The sequence below is a fragment of the Peromyscus leucopus genome, chromosome 17 (assembly GCF_004664715.2).
Source record: "Peromyscus leucopus breed LL Stock chromosome 17, UCI_PerLeu_2.1, whole genome shotgun sequence".
Lineage (NCBI taxonomy): Eukaryota > Metazoa > Chordata > Mammalia > Rodentia > Cricetidae > Peromyscus > Peromyscus leucopus.
This window is the reverse complement of record NC_051077.1, coordinates 14053760-14059298: the sequence shown is the minus strand read 5'-3', so window position 1 is coordinate 14059298 and position 5539 is coordinate 14053760. Positions and strand designations below refer to the sequence as shown.

The 5539-nt window shown below is 48.8% G+C and overlaps 1 long non-coding RNA gene across 1 annotated transcript; it reads right to left on the bottom strand.

The window, feature by feature from the left end:
* Positions 1-1464: 1464 nt before the first annotated feature.
* LOC119089190 lies at positions 1465-5229 on the bottom strand. Its single transcript, XR_005093055.1, has 2 exons — positions 4976-5229; positions 1465-1658 (listed from the first exon to the last, which is right to left on the bottom strand). It is a non-coding gene; the product is annotated as an uncharacterized LOC119089190 (long non-coding RNA).
* Positions 5230-5539: the final 310 nt, after the last annotated feature.

Genomic DNA, 5539 nt, shown 5'->3' with positions numbered 1-5539 from the left:
TGTCCGCTTTCCCCAGGGAACCAAGGCTTCCTTCAGGAAGGAGCTGTCTCAGGGAGAACCAAGTGTCCCAGGGCTATCCAGAGCTAAAGATACACCATGGCACAGGGCTGTCCGACGAGGCAGGGGGTGGTGTTGAAACCTGCAGAAACACGGGCAGCGTCCTGTTCCTGGAGGCACCGGCTGACAGCTCTGCAGACTGATGTAGCTCATGCAGAGACACGAAGCTGAGGACAGCTGAACGAGCCAAGGGAAGGCTTTCTAGTCAGCTGGGCCCCGTGTCCCGATGCCTTCTCAGCAGCCTTCCCTGCTGCTTGTGCCCCTTTCTCTGGAGGTCAGGAGAAAAGCCCAGGACTGGGCTGCTTCCTTCCTCCAGGCCCAGCTCTGGAGGCTGAGAGACACCATTAAAGAGGATAATTTGTTGATCTGGGCTCTCCTTGCGTTTCAGTGCAGAGTGGCATCGTTTTCTTTATGACCTCGTAAAGTCACAGCCGAGAGGCCGATTTGGAAAACAAACTGCCTCGGGTTGACAGATAATTAGATACAGGGGACATATTATATGCCTTTGCATATAAATGTGCTCCGAGGTGTGTTGGTTCATCTGAAGTTGAGGTTAAAGGCGCGCAGGTATTCCTGACACATCAGGATGTATATTTTCATACAGTCTCGGCACCGCATTGGTTTTATAGCCCTTCATCTGGTGCTGACGGATGGGTGTAAGCACCACCTGACTAGGAAAGGGGCAGCTCTTACCGAGAATGTCCCAGCTTCCTCTGCTCTGTGTCCCTCCCACATCTCCTCTCTGAGCAAGGCCTACAATTCTGCAGTGAGTGACTAATGGCCGGGGTGGGAGGGGCCCTGTAACGCTCATTTCTCTCCCTTCTGTCCCGCCCTTTGGGATTCTAATAGGCCCAATCAATTACAATTACAACATGAGGCCTTTTGAGGTGGGGAAAAGCCTGAGAAATTCTATATCCGGGGAAACGAAATGGACCAAAGCAGATACTTTCTGGAAGGTTCTTGATGGATAGCTGCTTCTGTCCAAATCGAGGACTGACTTGGCTTTGTTATCGATACCTCACTCAAAGGCAAATCCTTCCGTCCCTGGAATCTGGGATGAAGGAACAGAGTTGGGGCCTTGGGTAAACCAGGCAAGAATAGAGCTTCCATTTCCCTATAGTTTCTAAATGCTCTAGGCTGGGGAAATATCTCTTTGAACACAAAGTCCCAGTTAAATTCATTCACGCTAAAATGTAAAGAGCTTAATTTAATGCCCTTTGGGAGTAATTTCAATTTAAAAGTGGCATTATAGCTGGTGGCTGAAAGAACAGGCTTAGCGGTTAGTCATCTTCTATTTGGGCAAGTCGCTTAATCTGGGTCTGAATAAAAAGCCATACTCACCTTATGATGTTGAGAAGATTCGCTCAGATAAAACATGAAGGGGAAGTGCTTCACATCTGGCGAGCGTTTAATAAATGTTAACCATTTTTAATCACGACGGTGAGCCGAGCTCATCATCATACAAAATGAGGAGGGAAGAGAATGTCTCAAGCCAAGCGAGCGAGCCAGCACAGTGAGGAACATCCTCACAGGAGCCCTGACTCCGGGGAGGGCAGAGTCTTCTCTGTCACTCTGGCATCTCATTCTCCCAGTCTTAGCACCTTATTTAAAAAAAAAAAAAAAAAAATGAGATGGAGGCGCCAGAGTAGCCATCTGGTCCACAATGGCAAGATGGCATATGGGGCGAGCTCCTAACGGAGGCTCCGCCGTGCCCAGCTTTCCCTCCATCAGTCCCTACTGTCATCTTGCCTCTGTAACAACCTACAAGGCCAACTGGAGAGAGCCTAGGTCCCCATTAGGAAGACTTTGGGGAGACGGCTACCTTCTCTTTCTCCTTAGATCTTGGTACGGGCCAACTGGAAAAGGTGAGGCGAGGGGCGCTGGGGAGAGACGTACCTCTAAGCACTGTTCAAGGAAATGATCTAAATAGAGTTGCTGTCACGTTGATGAATGAAATCCTTTGTTAATTAGGAGGTATTGATTTAAAGGTTGTCCACGCAGAGGGTTCTTGTCCCTCTTCCCAACAAATATGAGCGGAGAGAGAGGACGGAGGTGAGGCATGGATCTCCCTGCGTATTGCGGGTCTCTTTCCTGACTTCATTAATTGCTCTGCTTTCTCCCAGGTGAGCCATTAACTTCTCACCTGCTCTTCAGAGTGAATAACCCAGGTGCTGTCTGGAGGAAGAACTTCTTGAGTTCTGCCTTTTGAAATACTCCTTTCTTTCCCCCACCACCTAAGTCATGCTGGGCTGTATGTCAGCCAATGTCAAATGGACTCTGAAAAGCCCTCAAAGCCTCAAAGGAACACAGAATGAGGACCCTTGACCTGCTGCCTGGGCCATCCTCCCCACCAGAGGTCATTCTTGGGCTAGGTGACTGGAAGTCATCTGTGAAAACCGTTGCCAATCTCCTGGCCAAGCCTGTTTTGGCCCCATGAGTCCAAAGAGCCAGCGACATTGTCAGGATTTCATTTCTACACAGTGGAGACTGATCATTCACAAAGACCTGGAATGTCTGCATCTCCATGGAACACGTCTTCAGGATGGTAGTTGGACATTCAAAAACACTTGGTGGGGGAATGCAACCAATTAGGAGGAGCAAACACTATTATGTCATGGTATGGGTCTGTGATGCTTGTGCAATCTCAGTTTGCACAGCTGCCGGTGTGCGAGGATCCTAGTGTTAAAGCAAAGTGTGACAAAAACGAACAGTCAGCCATCCTCGTTTCGGGAGCCAGGGCCTCCTTGGAACTCAGATTTCAGACAGAGCTGAGTTATACATAGACTGAGTTCTGGAAGAGGAGTCTCTCGGATTTAGTCTTTTATATCTGGGATCTTGCTCAAAATCTGAGCATAAGTGACTACACATGAGAGGGGACTGTGAGAGGTACACACTTGTCCCCTGTAACATTCCAAAGTATCTGTAGCCGATCACCTGTGTGAACACCAAGGATTGCTATCGAAGACGTGTTTCTGGAGTAGGCCAAGTAAACTCTAGACACCATAGAAACAGGGACAAGGAGGCAAGGAGATTCTCAGGTCTGCGGAAGAATCAGCACATCAGCAGAACTCCGAGTGTGCCCAGTCACACCCACCCACAGGTCCACTCTGTTGAGGAGACGTGCCATGTTTTTGCATGAGCTCTAGATTCTCCTGTAGCCCCCTTTGTGAAGGAGGAAGCTTGGTCTGGATCACATAGTCACAGACCAGAGCCCTTTTCTCCCTAAGACTGTTCCCACCAGGGGTCCACAGTGCCTGCAGATGGAGCAGACATTCCAGAAGAGTGGTTCTCAACCTGTAGGTCATGAAGAACCCTTTCACGGGGGCTGCCTAAGACCACCAGAAAATACAGATATTTGCATTACACTTCGGAACAGGTGCAAAATTATAGTTATGAAGTAACAAGAAAACCAGTTCTGTGGTTGGGGGTTACTGCAACCATTGTATTAAAGGATCACAGCCATTTGTACTAAAGGGAAGGTTGAGAACCGCTGATCTAGAACATGTCTTGTCTCTCCTCTTTCCTTCTATACCAACAGAGTTTCAAGATCCAGATCAAATTCTCACTAGTGAACAATGGCTCCAGAGGAACCAGGTGGGATCAGGCAGGTAGAAGAGAGAGGACAGGAGGGGTGGAAAGATGGGAGGAGCTAGAATCTTTCTGTTTTCTATAGCGCTAGGGATGTACCTCAGTAGTACAGCGTGTGCTTAGCAATGTGTGATGCTCTGGGTTCCATGCCCAGCACCCAAACACACCCACACATGCCTATATACATGCATGTGTAAGTGAATTAGCTAAATACAATGAAAAACCAGGAGAACAGAGTGGGGAAGAAGATTGAACAATGGGAAATAACAAGCCCAGATTTAAAGGGACTTAGCAAGTGACAGAGGAGGAACGCAGAGAAATAACAGAAGACATTTTTGGAAAAGAAAGAGCACCACACCGGCCAGAAGATAGAGGAGGAGAAAGAGCAGGAAGCAAGGGGTGGGAGGAACCTTGGGGAGAGAAGAGGGGAAGACAAGAAGGGCCAGGGAAACAAGAAGAAAGAGGGAGGAGGGAGGGGAGGGGGAGGGGAGAAGGCTGGTGTCGGGAGAGGAGAAGGGAGCGAAAGTGCTGTGCTCTGTGGATTACTGTGTGTTTGTCATCTGGAATGGTATAAGCTGTAGGTACAGCATCTCCTGCCCATGATTTATGGTCCCTGTCAGGCAGGGACCGAGCTTTGTCTGCTGTAGCGTGGAGGATGAATGCGCTGCTGTCATCCCAGCCTGGCCGGCCTTTCTCTCTCTCTGCTCCGAACGCTCGCTCCCCATTTCACGCCAGTGAACATAAACAATCTTTTGTAAACCTGACAGTCACACTTGCTTCTTTGGAAACATAAAGCAGAAATGTATGACTCGGCTTTCATTACCCAATTTCCTACGCTATATAAAAACACTCAGGAAAGACATGTAAGTGGTCACGAAACCTGGGAAATTGGAAGTGTCCTGGAGGAAGGAAAAAAGAGAAAAAAAAAAAAAAGAGGAGAGGGCTGGGGGGGGGGGTTAAGGTTGTGGGGGGAGGTAGGAGTCTGGGGTGGGAAGGAGCTGGGGAAGAGAGGAGGTGGCGTGTCTAATCCCACCACATCCTTCCAGAGAAAGCTGTCTGATAAACTGGGCCATGCAGACACATAATTATATTACATTTCTGAATAATAGACACTTCCTGCCTGAAGTGCTGCTTTCTTTTTTTTTCTGTTCCCTTTAAGCCAGAGTGCAGCAAGAAAACAGCCTGGAGAGATCAAAGCTGCTGATAATGCTTTGTCGTGGTGGGGGGGCCCACACCCCACCTCCCTCCCACCCCCAACCCCTCTTCACCCCACCACCACCCCACCCTCCACCACCCGTCTCTTTTTGTTTCACTTTTTTTTTTCCTTTACCTTCAGCAGGGAATGTGGCTGGGGCAGCCAGAAAAACTGCAACCTGCACAACTGACCTCAAAGCCACCGGCCGTTCTGTGACAGCTGAAGCCCTCCCTGCTTGCCTTTAGCTGTTCGATTCTCCTGTCTCACAGCTTTCAGAAGGGAGAGGCTCTCAAATGGGGCACTCTGGGTGCTTCCTGGAGGCTGAGGGCTCAGACCTATGGGATCTGGCGGCACAGCCACTAGGGAGTTTACCCCAAGGAGCTTCCTGTCTTAAGAAGCAAAGCGTGAAGACGTCTCCTTAACTGCTGCATAATTGCCCCCCCCTCCACCCCCAACCTTTCAGATAAAAATCTTAAAGAGGCTTTGAACAGGGCATGAGCCCTGCCTGTTCCAGTGCCAACTGGGTTTGGGTAATTGATGCCGACAACTAGAGTAGTTATTCTGCTCCCCTAAATCTCAGGCTTTCTAGAGAGGCCTAGAAAAAAAAAAAAAAAAGTCCCATGTGCCTTCCTATACATCACACGTATACAACAATGTCAGAATACCACTTCAAAGACTATAATACTATAATTCAAAAGA